Source organism: Gasterosteus aculeatus, chromosome Y, assembly GCF_964276395.1.
Source record: "Gasterosteus aculeatus chromosome Y, fGasAcu3.hap1.1, whole genome shotgun sequence".
NCBI classification, from domain to species: domain Eukaryota; kingdom Metazoa; phylum Chordata; class Actinopteri; order Perciformes; family Gasterosteidae; genus Gasterosteus; species Gasterosteus aculeatus.
In genome coordinates this window covers 55,291-75,444 of record NC_135709.1, presented here as the reverse complement: position 1 = coordinate 75,444, position 20,154 = coordinate 55,291, and the positions used below count along the sequence as shown (strand labels likewise).

General features: G+C 47.3%; 42 non-coding genes across 42 annotated transcripts; all 42 read left to right on the top strand.

Moving 5' to 3' along the window:
* Positions 1-198: 198 nt before the first annotated feature.
* trnav-uac (transfer RNA valine (anticodon UAC)) lies at positions 199-271 on the top strand. Its single transcript has one exon. It is a non-coding gene; the product is annotated as a tRNA-Val (tRNA).
* An 86-nt stretch (positions 272-357) lies between these two features.
* Positions 358-430, top strand: trnag-ucc (transfer RNA glycine (anticodon UCC)). The gene has a single exon. It is a non-coding gene; the product is annotated as a tRNA-Gly (tRNA).
* A 564-nt stretch (positions 431-994) lies between these two features.
* Positions 995-1,067, top strand: trnav-cac (transfer RNA valine (anticodon CAC)). The gene has a single exon. It is a non-coding gene; the product is annotated as a tRNA-Val (tRNA).
* Positions 1,068-1,154: 87 nt separating this feature from the next.
* On the top strand, positions 1,155-1,227 carry trnav-cac (transfer RNA valine (anticodon CAC)). Its single transcript has one exon. It is a non-coding gene; the product is annotated as a tRNA-Val (tRNA).
* An 86-nt stretch (positions 1,228-1,313) lies between these two features.
* trnag-ucc (transfer RNA glycine (anticodon UCC)) lies at positions 1,314-1,386 on the top strand. Its single transcript has one exon. It is a non-coding gene; the product is annotated as a tRNA-Gly (tRNA).
* Positions 1,387-1,473: 87 nt separating this feature from the next.
* trnav-aac (transfer RNA valine (anticodon AAC)) lies at positions 1,474-1,546 on the top strand. Its single transcript has one exon. It is a non-coding gene; the product is annotated as a tRNA-Val (tRNA).
* A 247-nt stretch (positions 1,547-1,793) lies between these two features.
* On the top strand, positions 1,794-1,866 carry trnad-auc (transfer RNA aspartic acid (anticodon AUC)). Its single transcript has one exon. It is a non-coding gene; the product is annotated as a tRNA-Asp (tRNA).
* A 185-nt stretch (positions 1,867-2,051) lies between these two features.
* Positions 2,052-2,124, top strand: trnav-aac (transfer RNA valine (anticodon AAC)). Its single transcript has one exon. It is a non-coding gene; the product is annotated as a tRNA-Val (tRNA).
* An 87-nt stretch (positions 2,125-2,211) lies between these two features.
* Positions 2,212-2,284, top strand: trnav-cac (transfer RNA valine (anticodon CAC)). The gene has a single exon. It is a non-coding gene; the product is annotated as a tRNA-Val (tRNA).
* An 87-nt stretch (positions 2,285-2,371) lies between these two features.
* On the top strand, positions 2,372-2,444 carry trnav-cac (transfer RNA valine (anticodon CAC)). The gene has a single exon. It is a non-coding gene; the product is annotated as a tRNA-Val (tRNA).
* Positions 2,445-2,530: 86 nt separating this feature from the next.
* On the top strand, positions 2,531-2,603 carry trnav-cac (transfer RNA valine (anticodon CAC)). Its single transcript has one exon. It is a non-coding gene; the product is annotated as a tRNA-Val (tRNA).
* A 405-nt stretch (positions 2,604-3,008) lies between these two features.
* trnag-ucc (transfer RNA glycine (anticodon UCC)) lies at positions 3,009-3,081 on the top strand. The gene has a single exon. It is a non-coding gene; the product is annotated as a tRNA-Gly (tRNA).
* A 406-nt stretch (positions 3,082-3,487) lies between these two features.
* Positions 3,488-3,560, top strand: trnav-cac (transfer RNA valine (anticodon CAC)). The gene has a single exon. It is a non-coding gene; the product is annotated as a tRNA-Val (tRNA).
* Positions 3,561-3,647: 87 nt separating this feature from the next.
* On the top strand, positions 3,648-3,720 carry trnav-cac (transfer RNA valine (anticodon CAC)). The gene has a single exon. It is a non-coding gene; the product is annotated as a tRNA-Val (tRNA).
* Positions 3,721-4,117: 397 nt separating this feature from the next.
* On the top strand, positions 4,118-4,190 carry trnav-cac (transfer RNA valine (anticodon CAC)). The gene has a single exon. It is a non-coding gene; the product is annotated as a tRNA-Val (tRNA).
* An 87-nt stretch (positions 4,191-4,277) lies between these two features.
* Positions 4,278-4,350, top strand: trnav-cac (transfer RNA valine (anticodon CAC)). Its single transcript has one exon. It is a non-coding gene; the product is annotated as a tRNA-Val (tRNA).
* Positions 4,351-4,436: 86 nt separating this feature from the next.
* Positions 4,437-4,509, top strand: trnav-cac (transfer RNA valine (anticodon CAC)). Its single transcript has one exon. It is a non-coding gene; the product is annotated as a tRNA-Val (tRNA).
* An 86-nt stretch (positions 4,510-4,595) lies between these two features.
* On the top strand, positions 4,596-4,668 carry trnav-aac (transfer RNA valine (anticodon AAC)). Its single transcript has one exon. It is a non-coding gene; the product is annotated as a tRNA-Val (tRNA).
* A 247-nt stretch (positions 4,669-4,915) lies between these two features.
* trnav-aac (transfer RNA valine (anticodon AAC)) lies at positions 4,916-4,988 on the top strand. Its single transcript has one exon. It is a non-coding gene; the product is annotated as a tRNA-Val (tRNA).
* Positions 4,989-5,173: 185 nt separating this feature from the next.
* trnav-aac (transfer RNA valine (anticodon AAC)) lies at positions 5,174-5,246 on the top strand. The gene has a single exon. It is a non-coding gene; the product is annotated as a tRNA-Val (tRNA).
* A 716-nt stretch (positions 5,247-5,962) lies between these two features.
* On the top strand, positions 5,963-6,035 carry trnav-cac (transfer RNA valine (anticodon CAC)). The gene has a single exon. It is a non-coding gene; the product is annotated as a tRNA-Val (tRNA).
* Positions 6,036-6,281: 246 nt separating this feature from the next.
* On the top strand, positions 6,282-6,354 carry trnag-ucc (transfer RNA glycine (anticodon UCC)). The gene has a single exon. It is a non-coding gene; the product is annotated as a tRNA-Gly (tRNA).
* A 246-nt stretch (positions 6,355-6,600) lies between these two features.
* Positions 6,601-6,673, top strand: trnav-cac (transfer RNA valine (anticodon CAC)). The gene has a single exon. It is a non-coding gene; the product is annotated as a tRNA-Val (tRNA).
* An 87-nt stretch (positions 6,674-6,760) lies between these two features.
* trnav-cac (transfer RNA valine (anticodon CAC)) lies at positions 6,761-6,833 on the top strand. The gene has a single exon. It is a non-coding gene; the product is annotated as a tRNA-Val (tRNA).
* Positions 6,834-6,920: 87 nt separating this feature from the next.
* trnav-cac (transfer RNA valine (anticodon CAC)) lies at positions 6,921-6,993 on the top strand. The gene has a single exon. It is a non-coding gene; the product is annotated as a tRNA-Val (tRNA).
* Positions 6,994-7,079: 86 nt separating this feature from the next.
* On the top strand, positions 7,080-7,152 carry trnav-cac (transfer RNA valine (anticodon CAC)). Its single transcript has one exon. It is a non-coding gene; the product is annotated as a tRNA-Val (tRNA).
* A 405-nt stretch (positions 7,153-7,557) lies between these two features.
* trnag-ucc (transfer RNA glycine (anticodon UCC)) lies at positions 7,558-7,630 on the top strand. The gene has a single exon. It is a non-coding gene; the product is annotated as a tRNA-Gly (tRNA).
* Positions 7,631-8,514: 884 nt separating this feature from the next.
* Positions 8,515-8,587, top strand: trnav-cac (transfer RNA valine (anticodon CAC)). Its single transcript has one exon. It is a non-coding gene; the product is annotated as a tRNA-Val (tRNA).
* Positions 8,588-8,674: 87 nt separating this feature from the next.
* trnav-cac (transfer RNA valine (anticodon CAC)) lies at positions 8,675-8,747 on the top strand. Its single transcript has one exon. It is a non-coding gene; the product is annotated as a tRNA-Val (tRNA).
* Positions 8,748-8,993: 246 nt separating this feature from the next.
* trnav-cac (transfer RNA valine (anticodon CAC)) lies at positions 8,994-9,066 on the top strand. The gene has a single exon. It is a non-coding gene; the product is annotated as a tRNA-Val (tRNA).
* Positions 9,067-9,471: 405 nt separating this feature from the next.
* On the top strand, positions 9,472-9,544 carry trnag-ucc (transfer RNA glycine (anticodon UCC)). The gene has a single exon. It is a non-coding gene; the product is annotated as a tRNA-Gly (tRNA).
* Positions 9,545-10,100: 556 nt separating this feature from the next.
* Positions 10,101-10,173, top strand: trnav-aac (transfer RNA valine (anticodon AAC)). The gene has a single exon. It is a non-coding gene; the product is annotated as a tRNA-Val (tRNA).
* Positions 10,174-10,889: 716 nt separating this feature from the next.
* Positions 10,890-10,962, top strand: trnav-cac (transfer RNA valine (anticodon CAC)). The gene has a single exon. It is a non-coding gene; the product is annotated as a tRNA-Val (tRNA).
* Positions 10,963-11,208: 246 nt separating this feature from the next.
* Positions 11,209-11,281, top strand: trnag-ucc (transfer RNA glycine (anticodon UCC)). Its single transcript has one exon. It is a non-coding gene; the product is annotated as a tRNA-Gly (tRNA).
* A 246-nt stretch (positions 11,282-11,527) lies between these two features.
* Positions 11,528-11,600, top strand: trnav-cac (transfer RNA valine (anticodon CAC)). The gene has a single exon. It is a non-coding gene; the product is annotated as a tRNA-Val (tRNA).
* Positions 11,601-11,687: 87 nt separating this feature from the next.
* Positions 11,688-11,760, top strand: trnav-cac (transfer RNA valine (anticodon CAC)). The gene has a single exon. It is a non-coding gene; the product is annotated as a tRNA-Val (tRNA).
* Positions 11,761-11,847: 87 nt separating this feature from the next.
* Positions 11,848-11,920, top strand: trnav-cac (transfer RNA valine (anticodon CAC)). Its single transcript has one exon. It is a non-coding gene; the product is annotated as a tRNA-Val (tRNA).
* Positions 11,921-12,006: 86 nt separating this feature from the next.
* trnav-cac (transfer RNA valine (anticodon CAC)) lies at positions 12,007-12,079 on the top strand. The gene has a single exon. It is a non-coding gene; the product is annotated as a tRNA-Val (tRNA).
* A 405-nt stretch (positions 12,080-12,484) lies between these two features.
* Positions 12,485-12,557, top strand: trnag-ucc (transfer RNA glycine (anticodon UCC)). Its single transcript has one exon. It is a non-coding gene; the product is annotated as a tRNA-Gly (tRNA).
* Positions 12,558-13,441: 884 nt separating this feature from the next.
* Positions 13,442-13,514, top strand: trnav-cac (transfer RNA valine (anticodon CAC)). The gene has a single exon. It is a non-coding gene; the product is annotated as a tRNA-Val (tRNA).
* Positions 13,515-13,601: 87 nt separating this feature from the next.
* On the top strand, positions 13,602-13,674 carry trnav-cac (transfer RNA valine (anticodon CAC)). Its single transcript has one exon. It is a non-coding gene; the product is annotated as a tRNA-Val (tRNA).
* Positions 13,675-13,920: 246 nt separating this feature from the next.
* trnav-cac (transfer RNA valine (anticodon CAC)) lies at positions 13,921-13,993 on the top strand. Its single transcript has one exon. It is a non-coding gene; the product is annotated as a tRNA-Val (tRNA).
* Positions 13,994-20,154: the final 6,161 nt, after the last annotated feature.

The following is a 20,154-nucleotide window of genomic DNA, read 5'->3' as shown; positions in this document are numbered from 1 at the left end:
TAAACATAAGCTATGTCCCTGAACGCACCATCTCATGTGGTTTCCGTAGTGTAGTGGTTATCACGTTCGCCTAACACGCGAAAGGTCCCTGGTTTGAGACCGGGCGGAAACAGTCGTTGGTGTTTTTTTCTTTGATTCCGAACTTCGCAATCAAACAGATAAACATACACTATGTCCCTGAACGCACCATCTCATGTGGTTTCCGTAGTGTAGTGGTTATCACGTTCGCCTTACACGCGAAAGGTCCCCGTTTCGAGACCGGGCGGAAACAGTCGTTGGTGTTTCTTTCTTTGATTCCGAACTTCGCAATCAAACAGATAAACATACACTATGTCCCTGAACGCACCATCTCATGTGGTTTCCGTAGTGTAGTGGTTATCACGTTCGCCTTCCACGCGGAAGGTCCCCGTTTCGAGACCGGGCGGAAACAGTCGTTGATGTTTCTTTCTTTGATTCCGAACTTCGCAATCAAACAGAGAAACATGCGATATGTCCCTGAACGCACCATCTCATGTGGTTTCCGTAGTGTAGTGGTTATCACGTTCTCCTAACACTCGAAAGGTCCCCGTTTCGAGACCGGGCGGAAACAGTCGTTGATGTTTCTTTCTTTGATTCCGAACTTCGCAATCAAACAGATAAACATACACTATGTCCCTGAACGCACCATCTCATGTGGTTTCCGTAGTTTAGTGGTTATCACGTTCGCCTTCCACGCGGAAGGTCCCCGTTTCGAGACCGGGCGGAAACAGTCGTTGGTCTTTCTTTCTTTGATTCCGAATTTCAACAATCAAACAGATAAACATAAGCTATGTCCCTGAACGCACCATCTCATGTGGTTTCCGTAGTGTAGTGGTTATCACGTTCGCCTAACACGCGAAAGGTCCCTGGTTTGAGACCGGGCGGAAACAGTCGTTGGTGTTTTTTTCTTTGATTCCGAACTTCGCAATCAAACAGATAAACATACACTATGTCCCTGAACGCACCATCTCATGTGGTTTCCGTAGTGTAGTGGTTATCACGTTCGCCTCACACGCGAAAGGTCCCCGGTTCGAGACCGGGCGGAAACAGTCGTTGATGTTTTTTTCTTTGATTCCGAACTTCAACAATCAAACAGATAAACATGCGCTATGTCCCTGAACGCACCATCTCATGTGGTTTCCGTAGTGTAGTGGTTATCACGTTCGCCTCACATGCGAAAGGTCCCCGGTTCGAGACCGGGCGGAAACAGTCGTTGATTTTTCTTTCTTTGATTCCGAACTTCGCAATCAAACAGATAAACATACACTATGTCCCTGAACGCACCATCTCATGTGGTTTCCGTAGTGTAGTGGTTATCACGTTCGCCTTCCACGCGGAAGGTCCCCGTTTCGAGACCGGGCAGAAACAGTCGTTGGTCTTTCTTTCTTTGATTTCGAATTTCAACAATCGAACAGATAAACATAAGCTATGTCCCTGAACGCACCATCTCATGTGGTTTCCGTAGTGTAGTGGTTATCACGTTCGCCTAACACGCGAAAGGTCCCCGGTTCGAGACCGGGCGGAAACAGCCGTTGGTGTTTCTTTCTTTGATTCCGAACTTCAACAATCAAACAGATAAACATGCGCTATGTCCCTGAACGCACCATCTCATGTGGTTTCCTTAGTGTAGTGGTTATCACGTTCGCCTAACACGCGAAAGGTCCCCGGTTCGAGACCGGGCGGAAACAGTCGTTGGTCTTTCCTTCTTTGATTCCGAACTTCAACAATCAAACAGATAAACATGCGCTATGTCCCTGAACGCACCATCTCATGTGGTTTCCGTAGTGTAGTGGTTATCACGTTCGCCTATCACGCGAAAGGTCCCCGGTTCGAGACCGGGCGGAAACAATCGTTGATGGTTCCTGAATACACCGTCTCATGTGGTTTCCGTAGTGTAGTGGTTATCACGTTCGCGAAAGGTCCCTGGTTCGAGACCGGCGGAAAGAGTCGTTGATGTTTTTTTCTTTGATTCCGAAATTCAACAATCAAACAGATAAACATAAGCTATGTCCCTGAACGCACCATCTCATGTGGTTTCCGTAGTGTAGTGGTTATCACGTTCGCCTAACACGCGAAAGGTCCCCGGTTCGAGACCGGGCGGAAACAGTCGTTGGTGTTTCTTTCTTTGATTCCGAACTTCAACAATCAAACAGATAAACATGCGCTATGTCCCTGAACGCACCATCTCATGTGGTTTCCGTAGTGTAGTGGTTATCACGTTCGCCTCACACGCGAAAGGTCCCCGGTTCGAGACCGGGCGGAAACAGTCGTTGGTGTTTCTTTCTTTGATTTTGAACTTCAACAATCAAACAGATAAACATGCGCTATGTCCCTGAATGCACCATCTCATGTGGTTTCCGTAGTGTAGTGGTTATCACGTTCGCCTCACACGCGAAAGGTCCCTGGTTCGAGACCGGGCGGAAACAGTCGTTGGTGTTTTTTTCTTTGATTCCGAACTTCGCAATCAAACAGATAAACATACACTATGTCCCTGAACGCACCATCTCATGTGGTTTCCGTAGTGTAGTGGTTATCACGTTCGCCTCACACGCGAAAGGTCCCCGGTTCGAGACCGGGCGGAAACAGTCGTTGATGTTTTTTTCTTTGATTCCGAACTTCGCAATCAAACAGATAAACATACACTATGTCCCTGAACGCACCATCTCATGTGGTTTCCGTAGTGTAGTGGTTATCACGTTTGCCTTACACGCGGAAGGTCCCCGTTTCGAGACCGGGCGGAAACAGTCGTTGATGTTTTTTTCTTTGATTCCGAAATTCAACAATCAAACAGATAAACATAAGCTATGTCCCTGAACGCTCCATCTCATGTGGTTTCCGTAGTGTAGTGGTTATCATGTTCGCCTCACACGCGAAAGGTCCCCGGTTCGAGACCGGGCGGAAACAGTCGTTGATGTTTCTTTCTTTGATTCCGAACTTCGCAATCAAACAGATAAACATACACTATGTCCCTGAACGCACCATCTCATGTGGTTTCCGTAGTGTAGTGGTTATCACGTTCGCCTTCCACGCGGAAGGTCCCCGTTTCGAGACCGGGCGGAAACAGTCGTTGGTCTTTCTTTCTTTGATTCCGAATTTCAACAATCAAACAGAGAAACATGCGATATGTCCCTGAACGCACCATCTCATGTGGTTTCCGTAGTGTAGTGGTTATCACGTTCTCCTAACACTCGAAAGGTCCCCGTTTCGAGACCGGGCGGAAACAGTCGTTGATGTTTCTTTCTTTGATTCCGAACTTCGCAATCAAACAGATAAACATACACTATGTCCCTGAACGCACCATCTCATGTGGTTTCCGTAGTTTAGTGGTTATCACGTTCGCCTTCCACGCGGAAGGTCCCCGTTTCGAGACCGGGCGGAAACAGTCGTTGGTCTTTCTTTCTTTGATTCCGAATTTCAACAATCAAACAGATAAACATACACTATGTCCCTGAACGCACCATCTCATGTGGTTTCCGTAGTGTAGTGGTTATCACGTTCGCCTCACACGCGAAAGGTCCCCGGTTCGAGACCGGGCGGAAACAGTCGTTGATGTTTTTTTCTTTGATTCCGAACTTCAACAATCAAACAGATAAACATGCGCTATGTCCCTGAACGCACCATCTCATGTGGTTTCCGTAGTGTAGTGGTTATCACGTTCGCCTCACACGCGAAAGGTCCCCGGTTCGAGACCGGGCGGAAACAGTCGTTGATTTTTCTTTCTTTGATTCCGAACTTCGCAATCAAACAGATAAACATACACTATGTCCCTGAACGCACCATCTCATGTGGTTTCCGTAGTGTAGTGGTTATCACGTTCGCGAAAGGTCCCCGTTTTGAGACCGGGCAGAAACAGTCGTTGGTCTTTCTTTCTTTGATTTTGAATTTCAACAATCAAACAGATAAACATACACTATGTCCCTGAACGCACCATCTCATGTGGTTTCCGTAGTGTAGTGGTTATCACGTTCGCCTAACACGTGAAAGGTCCCTGGTTCGAGACCGGGCGGAAACAGTCGTTGGTGTTTCTTTCTTTGATTTTGAACTTCAACAATCAAACAGATAAACATGCGCTATGTCCCTGAATGCACCATCTCATGTGGTTTCCGTAGTGTAGTGGTTATCACGTTCGCCTCACACGCGAAAGGTCCCCGGTTCGAGACCGGGCGGAAACAGTCGTTGGTGTTTCTTTCTTTGATTTTGAACTTCAACAATCAAACAGATAAACATGCGCTATGTCCCTGAATGCACCATCTCATGTGGTTTCCGTAGTGTAGTGGTTATCACGTTCGCCTCACACGCGAAAGGTCCCCGGTTCGAGACCGGGCGGAAACAGTCGTTGGTGTTTTTTTCTTTGATTCCGAACTTCGCAATCAAACAGATAAACATACACTATGTCCCTGAACGCACCATCTCATGTGGTTTCCGTAGTGTAGTGGTTATCACGTTCGCCTCACACGCGAAAGGTCCCCGGTTCGAGACCGGGCGGAAACAGTCGTTGATGTTTTTTTCTTTGATTCCGAACTTCGCAATCAAACAGATAAACATACACTATGTCCCTGAACGCACCATCTCATGTGGTTTCCGTAGTGTAGTGGTTATCACGTTCGCCTAACACGCGAAAGGTCCCCGGTTCGAGACCGGGCGGAAACAGCCGTTGGTGTTTCTTTCTTTGATTCCGAACTTCAACAATCAAACAGATAAACATGCGCTATGTCCCTGAACGCACCATCTCATGTGGTTTCCTTAGTGTAGTGGTTATCACGTTCGCCTAACACGCGAAAGGTCCCCGGTTCGAGACCGGGCGGAAACAGTCGTTGGTCTTTCCTTCTTTGATTCCGAACTTCAACAATCAAACAGATAAACATGCGCTATGTCCCTGAACGCACCATCTCATGTGGTTTCCGTAGTGTAGTGGTTATCACGTTCGCCTAACACGCGAAAGGTCCCCGGTTCGAGACCGGGCGGAAACAATCGTTGATGGTTCCTGAATACACCGTCTCATGTGGTTTCCGTAGTGTAGTGGTTATCACGTTCGCGAAAGGTCCCTGGTTCGAGACCGGCGGAAAGAGTCGTTGATGTTTTTTTCTTTGATTCCGAAATTCAACAATCAAACAGATAAACATAAGCTATGTCCCTGAACGCACCATCTCATGTGGTTTCCGTAGTGTAGTGGTTATCACGTTCGCCTAACACGCGAAAGGTCCCCGGTTCGAGACCGGGCGGAAACAGTCGTTGGTGTTTCTTTCTTTGATTCCGAACTTCAACAATCAAACAGATAAACATGCGCTATGTCCCTGAACGCACCATCTCATGTGGTTTCCGTAGTGTAGTGGTTATCACGTTCGCCGCACACGCGAAAGGTCCCCGGTTCGAGACCAGGCGGAAACAGTCGTTGATGTTTTTTTGTTTATTCCGAACTTCAGCAATCAAACAGATAAACATAAGCTATGTCCCTGAACGCACCATCTCCTGTGGTTTCCGTAGTGTAGTGGTTATCACGTTCGCGAAAGGTCCCCGTTTTGAGACCGGGCAGAAACAGTCGTTGGTCTTTCTTTCTTTGATTTCGAATTTCAACAATCAAACAGATAAACATAAGCTATGTCCCTGAAAGCACCATCTCATGTGGTTTCCGTAGTGTAGTGGTTATCACGTTCGCCTAACACGCGAAAGGTCACTGGTTCGAGACCGGGCGGAAACAGTCGTTGGTGTTTCTTTCTTTGATTTTGAACTTCAACAATCAAACAGATAAACATACGCTATGTCCCTGAATGCACCATCTCATGTGGTTTCCGTAGGGTAGTGGTTATCACGTTCGCCTCACACGCGAAAGGTCCCCGGTTCGAGACCGGGCGGAAACAGTCGTTGGTGTTTTTTTCTTTGATTCCGAACTTCGCAATCAAACAGATAAACATACACTATGTCCCTGAACGCACCATCTCATGTGGTTTCCGTAGTGTAGTGGTTATCACGTTCGCCTCACACGCGAAAGGTCCCCGGTTCGAGACCGGGCGGAAACAGTCGTTGATGTTTTTTTCTTTGATTCCGAACTTCGCAATCAAACAGATAAACATACACTATGTCCCTGAACGCACCATCTCATGTGGTTTCCGTAGTGTAGTGGTTATCACGTTTGCCTTACACGCGGAAGGTCCCCGTTTCGAGACCGGGCGGAAACAGTCGTTGATGTTTTTTTCTTTGATTCCGAAATTCAACAATCAAACAGATAAACATAAGTTATGTCCCTGAACGCACCATCTCATGTGGTTTCCGTAGTGTAGTGGTTATCACGTTCGCCTTCCACGCGGAAGGTCCCCGTTTCGAGACCGGGCGGAAACAGTCGTTGTTCTTTCTTTCTTTGATTCCGAATTTCAACAATCAAACAGATAAACATAAGCTATGTCCCTGAACGCACCATCTCATGTGGTTTCCGTAGTGTAGTGGTTATCACGTTCGCCTAACACGCGAAAGGTCCCTGGTTTGAGACCGGGCGGAAACAGTCGTTGGTGTTTTTTTCTTTGATTCCGAACTTCGCAATCAAACAGATAAACATACACTATGTCCCTGAACGCACCATCTCATGTGGTTTCCGTAGTGTAGTGGTTATCACGTTCGCCTCACACGCGAAAGGTCCCCGGTTCGAGACCGGGCGGAAACAGTCGTTGATGTTTTTTTCTTTGATTCCGAACTTCAACAATCAAACAGATAAACATGCGCTATGTCCCTGAACGCACCATCTCATGTGGTTTCCGTAGTGTAGTGGTTATCACGTTCGCCTCACACGCGAAAGGTCCCCGGTTCGAGACCGGGCGGAAACAGTCGTTGGTGTTTCTTTCTTTGATTTTGAACTTCAACAATCAAACAGATAAACATGCGCTATGTCCCTGAATGCACCATCTCATGTGGTTTCCGTAGTGTAGTGGTTATCACGTTCGCCTCACACGCGAAAGGTCCCCGGTTCGAGACCGGGCGGAAACAGTCGTTGGTGTTTTTTTCTTTGATTCCGAACTTCGCAATCAAACAGATAAACATACACTATGTCCCTGAACGCACCATCTCATGTGGTTTCCGTAGTGTAGTGGTTATCACGTTCGCCTCACACGCGAAAGGTCCCCGGTTCGAGACCGGGCGGAAACAGTCGTTGATGTTTTTTTCTTTGATTCCGAACTTCGCAATCAAACAGATAAACATACACTATGTCCCTGAACGCACCATCTCATGTGGTTTCCGTAGTGTAGTGGTTATCACGTTTGCCTTACACGCGGAAGGTCCCCGTTTCGAGACCGGGCGGAAACAGTCGTTGATGTTTTTTTCTTTGATTCCGAAATTCAACAATCAAACAGATAAACATAAGCTATGTCCCTGAACGCTCCATCTCATGTGGTTTCCGTAGTGTAGTGGTTATCATGTTCGCCTCACACGCGAAAGGTCCCCGGTTCGAGACCGGGCGGAAACAGTCGTTGATGTTTCTTTCTTTGATTCCGAACTTCGCAATCAAACAGATAAACATACACTATGTCCCTGAACGCACCATCTCATGTGGTTTCCGTAGTGTAGTGGTTATCACGTTCGCCTTCCACGCGGAAGGTCCCCGTTTCGAGACCGGGCGGAAACAGTCGTTGGTCCTTCTTTCTTTGATTCCGAATTTCAACAATCAAACAGAGAAACATGCGATATGTCCCTGAACGCACCATCTCATGTGGTTTCCGTAGTGTAGTGGTTATCACGTTCTCCTAACACTCGAAAGGTCCCCGTTTCGAGACCGGGCGGAAACAGTCGTTGATGTTTCTTTCTTTGATTCCGAACTTCGCAATCAAACAGATAAACATACACTATGTCCCTGAACGCACCATCTCATGTGGTTTCCGTAGTTTAGTGGTTATCACGTTCGCCTTCCACGCGGAAGGTCCCCGTTTCGAGACCGGGCGGAAACAGTCGTTGGTCTTTCTTTCTTTGATTCCGAATTTCAACAATCAAACAGATAAACATAAGCTATGTCCCTGAACGCACCATCTCATGTGGTTTCCGTAGTGTAGTGGTTATCACGTTCGCCTAACACGCGAAAGGTCCCTGGTTTGAGACCGGGCGGAAACAGTCGTTGATGTTTCTTTCTTTGATTCCGAACTTCGCAATCAAACAGATAAACATACACTATGTCCCTGAACGCACCATCTCATGTGGTTTCCGTAGTTTAGTGGTTATCACGTTCGCCTTCCACGCGGAAGGTCCCCGTTTCGAGACCGGGCGGAAACAGTCGTTGGTCTTTCTTTCTTTGATTCCGAATTTCAACAATCAAACAGATAAACATAAGCTATGTCCCTGAACGCACCATCTCATGTGGTTTCCGTAGTGTAGTGGTTATCACGTTCGCCTAACACGCGAAAGGTCCCTGGTTTGAGACCGGGCGGAAACAGTCGTTGGTGTTTTTTTCTTTGATTCCGAACTTCGCAATCAAACAGATAAACATACACTATGTCCCTGAACGCACCATCTCATGTGGTTTCCGTAGTGTAGTGGTTATCACGTTCGCCTCACACGCGAAAGGTCCCCGGTTCGAGACCGGGCGGAAACAGTCGTTGATGTTTTTTTCTTTGATTCCGAACTTCAACAATCAAACAGATAAACATGCGCTATGTCCCTGAACGCACCATCTCATGTGGTTTCCGTAGTGTAGTGGTTATCACGTTCGCCTCACACGCGAAAGGTCCCCGGTTCGAGACCGGGCGGAAACAGTCGTTGGTGTTTCTTTCTTTGATTTTGAACTTCAACAATCAAACAGATAAACATGCGCTATGTCCCTGAATGCACCATCTCATGTGGTTTCCGTAGTGTAGTGGTTCACACGTTCGCCTCACACGCGAAAGGTCCCCGGTTCGAGACCGGGCGGAAACAGTCGTTGGTGTTTTTTTCTTTGATTCCGAACTTCGCAATCAAACAGATAAACATACACTATGTCCCTGAACGCACCATCTCATGTGGTTTCCGTAGTGTAGTGGTTATCACGTTCGCCTCACACGCGAAAGGTCCCCGGTTCGAGACCGGGCGGAAACAGTCGTTGATGTTTTTTTCTTTGATTCCGAACTTCGCAATCAAACAGATAAACATACACTATGTCCCTGAACGCACCATCTCATGTGGTTTCCGTAGTGTAGTGGTTATCACGTTTGCCTTACACGCGGAAGGTCCCCGTTTCGAGACCGGGCGGAAACAGTCGTTGATGTTTTTTTCTTTGATTCCGAAATTCAACAATCAAACAGATAAACATAAGCTATGTCCCTGAACGCTCCATCTCATGTGGTTTCCGTAGTGTAGTGGTTATCATGTTCGCCTCACACGCGAAAGGTCCCCGGTTCGAGACCGGGCGGAAACAGTCGTTGATGTTTCTTTCTTTGATTCCGAACTTCGCAATCAAACAGATAAACATACACTATGTCCCTGAACGCACTATCTCATGTGGTTTCCGTAGTGTAGTGGTTATCACGTTCGCCTTCCACGCGGAAGGTCCCCGTTTCGAGACCGGGCGGAAACAGTCGTTGGTCTTTCTTTCTTTGATTCCGAATTTCAACAATCAAACAGAGAAACATGCGATATGTCCCTGAACGCACCATCTCATGTGGTTTCCGTAGTGTAGTGGTTATCACGTTCTCCTAACACTCGAAAGGTCCCCGTTTCGAGACCGGGCGGAAACAGTCGTTGATGTTTCTTTCTTTGATTCCGAACTTCGCAATCAAACAGATAAACATACACTATGTCCCTGAACGCACCATCTCATGTGGTTTCCGTAGTTTAGTGGTTATCACGTTCGCCTTCCACGCGGAAGGTCCCCGTTTCGAGACCGGGCGGAAACAGTCGTTGATGTTTTTTTGTTTATTCCGAACTTCAGCAATCAAACAGATAAACATAAGCTATGTCCCTGAACGCACCATCTCCTGTGGTTTCCGTAGTGTAGTGGTTATCACGTTCGCGAAAGGTCCCCGTTTTGAGACCGGGCAGAAACAGTCGTTGGTCTTTCTTTCTTTGATTTCGAATTTCAACAATCAAACAGATAAACATAAGCTATGTCCCTGAAAGCACCATCTCATGTGGTTTCCGTAGTGTAGTGGTTATCACGTTCGCCTAACACGCGAAAGGTCCCCGGTTCGAGACCGGGCGGAAACAGTCGTTGGTGTTTCTTTCTTTGATTCCGAACTTCAACAATCAAACAGATAAACATGCGCTATGTCCCTGAACGCACCATCTCATGTGGTTTCCGTAGTGTAGTGGTTATCACGTTCGCCGCACACGCGAAAGGTCCCCGGTTCGAGACCAGGCGGAAACAGTCGTTGATGTTTTTTTGTTTATTCCGAACTTCAGCAATCAAACAGATAAACATAAGCTATGTCCCTGAACGCACCATCTCCTGTGGTTTCCGTAGTGTAGTGGTTATCACGTTCGCGAAAGGTCCCCGTTTTGAGACCGGGCAGAAACAGTCGTTGGTCTTTCTTTCTTTGATTTCGAATTTCAACAATCAAACAGATAAACATAAGCTATGTCCCTGAAAGCACCATCTCATGTGGTTTCCGTAGTGTAGTGGTTATCACGTTCGCCTAACACGCGAAAGGTCACTGGTTCGAGACCGGGCGGAAACAGTCGTTGGTGTTTCTTTCTTTGATTTTGAACTTCAACAATCAAACAGATAAACATACGCTATGTCCCTGAATGCACCATCTCATGTGGTTTCCGTAGGGTAGTGGTTATCACGTTCGCCTCACACGCGAAAGGTCCCCGGTTCGAGACCGGGCGGAAACAGTCGTTGGTGTTTTTTTCTTTGATTCCGAACTTCGCAATCAAACAGATAAACATACACTATGTCCCTGAACGCACCATCTCATGTGGTTTCCGTAGTGTAGTGGTTATCACGTTCGCCTCACACGCGAAAGGTCCCCGGTTCGAGACCGGGCGGAAACAGTCGTTGATGTTTTTTTCTTTGATTCCGAACTTCGCAATCAAACAGATAAACATACACTATGTCCCTGAACGCACCATCTCATGTGGTTTCCGTAGTGTAGTGGTTATCACGTTTGCCTTACACGCGGAAGGTCCCCGTTTCGAGACCGGGCGGAAACAGTCGTTGATGTTTTTTTCTTTGATTCCGAAATTCAACAATCAAACAGATAAACATAAGTTATGTCCCTGAACGCACCATCTCATGTGGTTTCCGTAGTGTAGTGGTTATCACGTTCGCCTTCCACGCGGAAGGTCCCCGTTTCGAGACCGGGCGGAAACAGTCGTTGTTCTTTCTTTCTTTGATTCCGAATTTCAACAATCAAACAGATAAACATAAGCTATGTCCCTGAACGCACCATCTCATGTGGTTTCCGTAGTGTAGTGGTTATCACGTTCGCCTAACACGCGAAAGGTCCCTGGTTTGAGACCGGGCGGAAACAGTCGTTGGTGTTTTTTTCTTTGATTCCGAACTTCGCAATCAAACAGATAAACATACACTATGTCCCTGAACGCACCATCTCATGTGGTTTCCGTAGTGTAGTGGTTATCACGTTCGCCTCACACGCGAAAGGTCCCCGGTTCGAGACCGGGCGGAAACAGTCGTTGATGTTTTTTTCTTTGATTCCGAACTTCAACAATCAAACAGATAAACATGCGCTATGTCCCTGAACGCACCATCTCATGTGGTTTCCGTAGTGTAGTGGTTATCACGTTCGCCTCACACGCGAAAGGTCCCCGGTTCGAGACCGGGCGGAAACAGTCGTTGGTGTTTCTTTCTTTGATTTTGAACTTCAACAATCAAACAGATAAACATGCGCTATGTCCCTGAATGCACCATCTCATGTGGTTTCCGTAGTGTAGTGGTTATCACGTTCGCCTCACACGCGAAAGGTCCCCGGTTCGAGACCGGGCGGAAACAGTCGTTGGTGTTTTTTTCTTTGATTCCGAACTTCGCAATCAAACAGATAAACATACACTATGTCCCTGAACGCACCATCTCATGTGGTTTCCGTAGTGTAGTGGTTATCACGTTCGCCTCACACGCGAAAGGTCCCCGGTTCGAGACCGGGCGGAAACAGTCGTTGATGTTTTTTTCTTTGATTCCGAACTTCGCAATCAAACAGATAAACATACACTATGTCCCTGAACGCACCATCTCATGTGGTTTCCGTAGTGTAGTGGTTATCACGTTTGCCTTACACGCGGAAGGTCCCCGTTTCGAGACCGGGCGGAAACAGTCGTTGATGTTTTTTTCTTTGATTCCGAAATTCAACAATCAAACAGATAAACATAAGCTATGTCCCTGAACGCTCCATCTCATGTGGTTTCCGTAGTGTAGTGGTTATCATGTTCGCCTCACACGCGAAAGGTCCCCGGTTCGAGACCGGGCGGAAACAGTCGTTGATGTTTCTTTCTTTGATTCCGAACTTCGCAATCAAACAGATAAACATACACTATGTCCCTGAACGCACCATCTCATGTGGTTTCCGTAGTGTAGTGGTTATCACGTTCGCCTTCCACGCGGAAGGTCCCCGTTTCGAGACCGGGCGGAAACAGTCGTTGGTCCTTCTTTCTTTGATTCCGAATTTCAACAATCAAACAGAGAAACATGCGATATGTCCCTGAACGCACCATCTCATGTGGTTTCCGTAGTGTAGTGGTTATCACGTTCTCCTAACACTCGAAAGGTCCCCGTTTCGAGACCGGGCGGAAACAGTCGTTGATGTTTCTTTCTTTGATTCCGAACTTCGCAATCAAACAGATAAACATACACTATGTCCCTGAACGCACCATCTCATGTGGTTTCCGTAGTTTAGTGGTTATCACGTTCGCCTTCCACGCGGAAGGTCCCCGTTTCGAGACCGGGCGGAAACAGTCGTTGGTCTTTCTTTCTTTGATTCCGAATTTCAACAATCAAACAGATAAACATAAGCTATGTCCCTGAACGCACCATCTCATGTGGTTTCCGTAGTGTAGTGGTTATCACGTTCGCCTAACACGCGAAAGGTCCCTGGTTTGAGACCGGGCGGAAACAGTCGTTGATGTTTCTTTCTTTGATTCCGAACTTCGCAATCAAACAGATAAACATACACTATGTCCCTGAACGCACCATCTCATGTGGTTTCCGTAGTTTAGTGGTTATCACGTTCGCCTTCCACGCGGAAGGTCCCCGTTTCGAGACCGGGCGGAAACAGTCGTTGGTCTTTCTTTCTTTGATTCCGAATTTCAACAATCAAACAGATAAACATAAGCTATGTCCCTGAACGCACCATCTCATGTGGTTTCCGTAGTGTAGTGGTTATCACGTTCGCCTAACACGCGAAAGGTCCCTGGTTTGAGACCGGGCGGAAACAGTCGTTGGTGTTTTTTTCTTTGATTCCGAACTTCGCAATCAAACAGATAAACATACACTATGTCCCTGAACGCACCATCTCATGTGGTTTCCGTAGTGTAGTGGTTATCACGTTCGCCTCACACGCGAAAGGTCCCCGGTTCGAGACCGGGCGGAAACAGTCGTTGATGTTTTTTTCTTTGATTCCGAACTTCAACAATCAAACAGATAAACATGCGCTATGTCCCTGAACGCACCATCTCATGTGGTTTCCGTAGTGTAGTGGTTATCACGTTCGCCTCACACGCGAAAGGTCCCCGGTTCGAGACCGGGCGGAAACAGTCGTTGGTGTTTCTTTCTTTGATTTTGAACTTCAACAATCAAACAGATAAACATGCGCTATGTCCCTGAATGCACCATCTCATGTGGTTTCCGTAGTGTAGTGGTTCACACGTTCGCCTCACACGCGAAAGGTCCCCGGTTCGAGACCGGGCGGAAACAGTCGTTGGTGTTTTTTTCTTTGATTCCGAACTTCGCAATCAAACAGATAAACATACACTATGTCCCTGAACGCACCATCTCATGTGGTTTCCGTAGTGTAGTGGTTATCACGTTCGCCTCACACGCGAAAGGTCCCCGGTTCGAGACCGGGCGGAAACAGTCGTTGATGTTTTTTTCTTTGATTCCGAACTTCGCAATCAAACAGATAAACATACACTATGTCCCTGAACGCACCATCTCATGTGGTTTCCGTAGTGTAGTGGTTATCACGTTTGCCTTACACGCGGAAGGTCCCCGTTTCGAGACCGGGCGGAAACAGTCGTTGATGTTTTTTTCTTTGATTCCGAAATTCAACAATCAAACAGATAAACATAAGCTATGTCCCTGAACGCTCCATCTCATGTGGTTTCCGTAGTGTAGTGGTTATCATGTTCGCCTCACACGCGAAAGGTCCCCGGTTCGAGACCGGGCGGAAACAGTTGTTGATGTTTCTTTCTTTGATTCCGAACTTCGCAATCAAACAGATAAACATACACTATGTCCCTGAACGCACCATCTCATGTGGTTAGGGTTAGGGTTAGGGTTAGGGGTGAAAGGGTTGGGACAGCGGTCCGAAGACCACTGTCGGTGCACGGTCCATCAAACCGGACAGGTCCCGCAGTCCCGAACATCCACGCAGCCTCCTGTTGTCCTCCGTCTCCAGCCTCCAGTTTTCTATTATTAAACTGTTATTTATTTGTTAAAAGTAAACACGAAGCCGTCACCTTCATCAGCAGCCGTCCGTGTTGCGGTTTAGCTGACGCTGCACCTGGAGCGGTCTCAGCGGCGTGGCTCGGTTAGCAGGTCATCGTGTGTGCGTCGTCTCTCTCCTCTCTCCGGTCCCCTTGCTTCGATGTTATTGCATCGTCATACGTCGTGCCGCATTCGCGTTCGCCTCATGTTGTGCGTAGTACGCCTCAATGTCTATGGACTCGCTAGCGGGCTGTGCTAGGATAGCCTCAGTTAGCTTATGGGCCCGCTTAGCATTAGCATTTAGCTCCAGCATGACTTAGCTTTTAGCAAAAAAAACGGAGAAAGGATTGTTCTTTGCCGTTTATTTTTCTTGAGCCCGACAAAACATGAGAATCGTCTTACTGTACATCCAACGTTTCGACCAGGTTTAGGTCTTCTTCAGGGACAATAAACAGCAGTTAGCGGCTACATAACGGGAGCCAAGGACGGGGAGATGTTACTCCACCAACGGTCCAGGAGAGAGAGAGAGAAGAAGAAGCGGAGCCAATGATAATAGAGCTGGGTATGACGACATCCGGTCACCTTCCGGTGTCTCATCTAAAAACACCCTGATAGATACAAACCACTGAAGAATGGGTCCATTGCCCTTCAATGTTGCCTTCAAGCATAAAGTCATCCCTATTGGCGTTATCAATACAGTGCATTATAATAATTATACATTTGTCATACCTTCACCAGAGTTGCAAACATTACTAGGAATCAAATTGTGCTTCATTTTGAGCTACGTCCTGTATATAAATATGCATAACATTCTGGGAGTTAACTTTGTCTCTTAAATAATTGCAAACAGTATTGTACACACAGATGAAGAATCCTAATAGCAGGAATACATATTAAAGTATGAAATAGTCCATGTTAGTGGATTGCAGGTGAGTCACTGTGGTTGTGATTAGGGCTTAAAACCTCTGTGGTTAGGCTTAGGGACAGGAACATCGGGGACCGCACAGACGTCCAGCGAAGACAGGACCCAGACCGGCGAGGCACTGGCTGGTTAGGGGTGAAAGGGTTGGGACAGCGGTCCGAAGACCACTGTCGGTGCACGGTCCATCAAACCGGACAGGTCCCGCAGTCCCGAACATCCACGCAGCCTCCTGTTGTCCTCCGTCTCCAGCCTCCAGTTTTCTATTATTAAACTGTTATTTATTTGTTAAAAGTAAACACGAAGCCGTCACCTTCATCAGCAGCCGTCCGTGTTGCGGTTTAGCTGACGCTGCACCTGGAGCGGTCTCAGCGGCGTGGCTCGGTTAGCAGGTCATCGTGTGTGCGTCGTCTCTCTCCTCTCTCCGGTCCCCTTGCTTCGATGTTATTGCATCGTCATACGTCGTGCCGCATTCGCGTTCGCCTCATGTTGTGCGTAGTACGCCTCAATGTCTATGGACTCGCTAGCGGGCTGTGCTAGGATAGCCTCAGTTAGCTTATGGGCCCGCTTAGCATTAGCATTTAGCTCCAGCATGACTTAGCTTTTAGCAAAAAAAACGGAGAAAGGATTGTTCTTTGCCGTTTATTTTTCTTGAGCCCGACAAAACATGAGAATCGTCTTACTGTACATCCAACGTTTCGACCAGGTTTAGGTCTTCTTCAGGGACAATAAACAGCAGTTAGCGGCTACATAACGGGAGCCAAGGACGGGGAGATGTTACTCCACCAACGGTCCAGGAGAGAGAGAGAGAAGAAGAAGCGGAGCCAATGATAATAGAGCTGGGTATGACGACATCCGGTCACCTTCCGGTGTCTCATCTAAAAACACCCTGATAGATACAAACCACTGAAGAATGGGTCCATTGCCCTTCAATGTTGCCTTCAAGCATAAAGTCATCCCTATTGGCGTTATCAATACAGTGCATTATAATAATTATACATTTGTCATACCTTCACCAGAGTTGCAAACATTACTAGGAATCAAATTGTGCTTCATTTTGAGCTACGTCCTGTATATAAATATGCATAACATTCTGGGAGTTAACTTTGTCTCTTAAATAATTGCAAACAGTATTGTACACACAGATGAAGAATCCTAATAGCAGGAATACATATTAAAGTATGAAATAGTCCATGTTAGTGGATTGCAGGTGAGTCACTGTGGTTGTGATTAGGGCTTAAAACCTCTGTGGTTAGGCTTAGGGACAGGAACATCGGGGACCGCACAGACGTCCAGCGAAGACAGGACCCAGACCGGCGAGGCACTGGCTGGTTAGGGGTGAAAGGGTTGGGACAGCGGTCCGAAGACCACTGTCGGTGCACGGTCCATCAAACCGGACAGGTCCCGCAGTCCCGAACATCCACGCAGCCTCCTGTTGTCCTCCGTCTCCAGCCTCCAGTTTTCTATTATTAAACTGTTATTTATTTGTTAAAAGTAAACACGAAGCCGTCACCTTCATCAGCAGCCGTCCGTGTTGCGGTTTAGCTGACGCTGCACCTGGAGCGGTCTCAGCGGCGTGGCTCGGTTAGCAGGTCATCGTGTGTGCGTCGTCTCTCTCCTCTCTCCGGTCCCCTTGCTTCGATGTTATTGCATCGTCATACGTCGTGCCGCATTCGCGTTCGCCTCATGTTGTGCGTAGTACGCCTCAATGTCTATGGACTCGCTAGCGGGCTGTGCTAGGATAGCCTCAGTTAGCTTATGGGCCCGCTTAGCATTAGCATTTAGCTCCAGCATGACTTAGCTTTTAGCAAAAAAAACGGAGAAAGGATTGTTCTTTGCCGTTTATTTTTCTTGAGCCCGACAAAACATGAGAATCGTCTTACTGTACATCCAACGTTTCGACCAGGTTTAGGTCTTCTTCAGGGACAATAAACAGCAGTTAGCGGCTACATAACGGGAGCCAAGGACGGGGAGATGTTACTCCACCAACGGTCCAGGAGAGAGAGAGAGAAGAAGAAGCGGAGCCAATGATAATAGAGCTGGGTATGACGACATCCGGTCACCTTCCGGTGTCTCATCTAAAAACACCCTGATAGATACAAACCACTGAAGAATGGGTCCATTGCCCTTCAATGTTGCCTTCAAGCATAAAGTCATCCCTATTGGCGTTATCAATACAGTGCATTATAATAATTATACATTTGTCATACCTTCACCAGAGTTGCAAACATTACTAGGAATCAAATTGTGCTTCATTTTGAGCTACGTCCTGTATATAAATATGCATAACATTCTGGGAGTTAACTTTGTCTCTTAAATAATTGCAAACAGTATTGTACACACAGATGAAGAATCCTAATAGCAGGAATACATATTAAAGTATGAAATAGTCCATGTTAGTGGATTGCAGGTGAGTCACTGTGGTTGTGATTAGGGCTTAAAACCTCTGTGGTTAGGCTTAGGGACAGGAACATCGGGGACCGCACAGACGTCCAGCGAAGACAGGACCCAGACCGGCGAGGCACTGGCTGGTTAGGGGTGAAAGGGTTGGGACAGCGGTCCGAAGACCACTGTCGGTGCACGGTCCATCAAACCGGACAGGTCCCGCAGTCCCGAACATCCACGCAGCCTCCTGTTGTCCTCCGTCTCCAGCCTCCAGTTTTCTATTATTAAACTGTTATTTATTTGTTAAAAGTAAACACGAAGCCGTCACCTTCATCAGCAGCCGTCCGTGTTGCGGTTTAGCTGACGCTGCACCTGGAGCGGTCTCAGCGGCGTGGCTCGGTTAGCAGGTCATCGTGTGTGCGTCGTCTCTCTCCTCTCTCCGGTCCCCTTGCTTCGATGTTATTGCATCGTCATACGTCGTGCCGCATTCGCGTTCGCCTCATGTTGTGCGTAGTACGCCTCAATGTCTATGGACTCGCTAGCGGGCTGTGCTAGGATAGCCTCAGTTAGCTTATGGGCCCGCTTAGCATTAGCATTTAGCTCCAGCATGACTTAGCTTTTAGCAAAAAAAACGGAGAAAGGATTGTTCTTTGCCGTTTATTTTTCTTGAGCCCGACAAAACATGAGAATCGTCTTACTGTACATCCAACGTTTCGACCAGGTTTAGGTCTTCTTCAGGGACAATAAACAGCAGTTAGCGGCTACATAACGGGAGCCAAGGACGGGGAGATGTTACTCCACCAACGGTCCAGGAGAGAGAGAGAGAAGAAGAAGCGGAGCCAATGATAATAGAGCTGGGTATGACGACATCCGGTCACCTTCCGGTGTCTCATCTAAAAACACCCTGATAGATACAAACCACTGAAGAATGGGTCCATTGCCCTTCAATGTTGCCTTCAAGCATAAAGTCATCCCTATTGGCGTTATCAATACAGTGCATTATAATAATTATACATTTGTCATACCTTCACCAGAGTTGCAAACATTACTAGGAATCAAATTGTGCTTCATTTTGAGCTACGTCCTGTATATAAATATGCATAACATTCTGGGAGTTAACTTTGTCTCTTAAATAATTGCAAACAGTATTGTACACACAGATGAAGAATCCTAATAGCAGGAATACATATTAAAGTATGAAATAGTCCATGTTAGTGGATTGCAGGTGAGTCACTGTGGTTGTGATTAGGGCTTAAAACCTCTGTGGTTAGGCTTAGGGACAGGAACATCGGGGACCGCACAGACGTCCAGCGAAGACAGGACCCAGACCGGCGAGGCACTGGCTGGTTAGGGGTGAAAGGGTTGGGACAGCGGTCCGAAGACCACTGTCGGTGCACGGTCCATCAAACCGGACAGGTCCCGCAGTCCCGAACATCCACGCAGCCTCCTGTTGTCCTCCGTCTCCAGCCTCCAGTTTTCTATTATTAAACTGTTATTTATTTGTTAAAAGTAAACACGAAGCCGTCACCTTCATCAGCAGCCGTCCGTGTTGCGGTTTAGCTGACGCTGCACCTGGAGCGGTCTCAGCGGCGTGGCTCGGTTAGCAGGTCATCGTGTGTGCGTCGTCTCTCTCCTCTCTCCGGTCCCCTTGCTTCGATGTTATTGCATCGTCATACGTCGTGCCGCATTCGCGTTCGCCTCATGTTGTGCGTAGTACGCCTCAATGTCTATGGACTCGCTAGCGGGCTGTGCTAGGATAGCCTCAGTTAGCTTATGGGCCCGCTTAGCATTAGCATTTAGCTCCAGCATGACTTAGCTTTTAGCAAAAAAAACGGAGAAAGGATTGTTCTTTGCCGTTTATTTTTCTTGAGCCCGACAAAACATGAGAATCGTCTTACTGTACATCCAACGTTTCGACCAGGTTTAGGTCTTCTTCAGGGACAATAAACAGCAGTTAGCGGCTACATAACGGGAGCCAAGGACGGGGAGATGTTACTCCACCAACGGTCCAGGAGAGAGAGAGAGAAGAAGAAGCGGAGCCAATGATAATAGAGCTGGGTATGACGACATCCGGTCACCTTCCGGTGTCTCATCTAAAAACACCCTGATAGATACAAACCACTGAAGAATGGGTCCATTGCCCTTCAATGTTGCCTTCAAGCATAAAGTCATCCCTATTGGCGTTATCAATACAGTGCATTATAATAATTATACATTTGTCATACCTTCACCAGAGTTGCAAACATTACTAGGAATCAAATTGTGCTTCATTTTGAGCTACGTC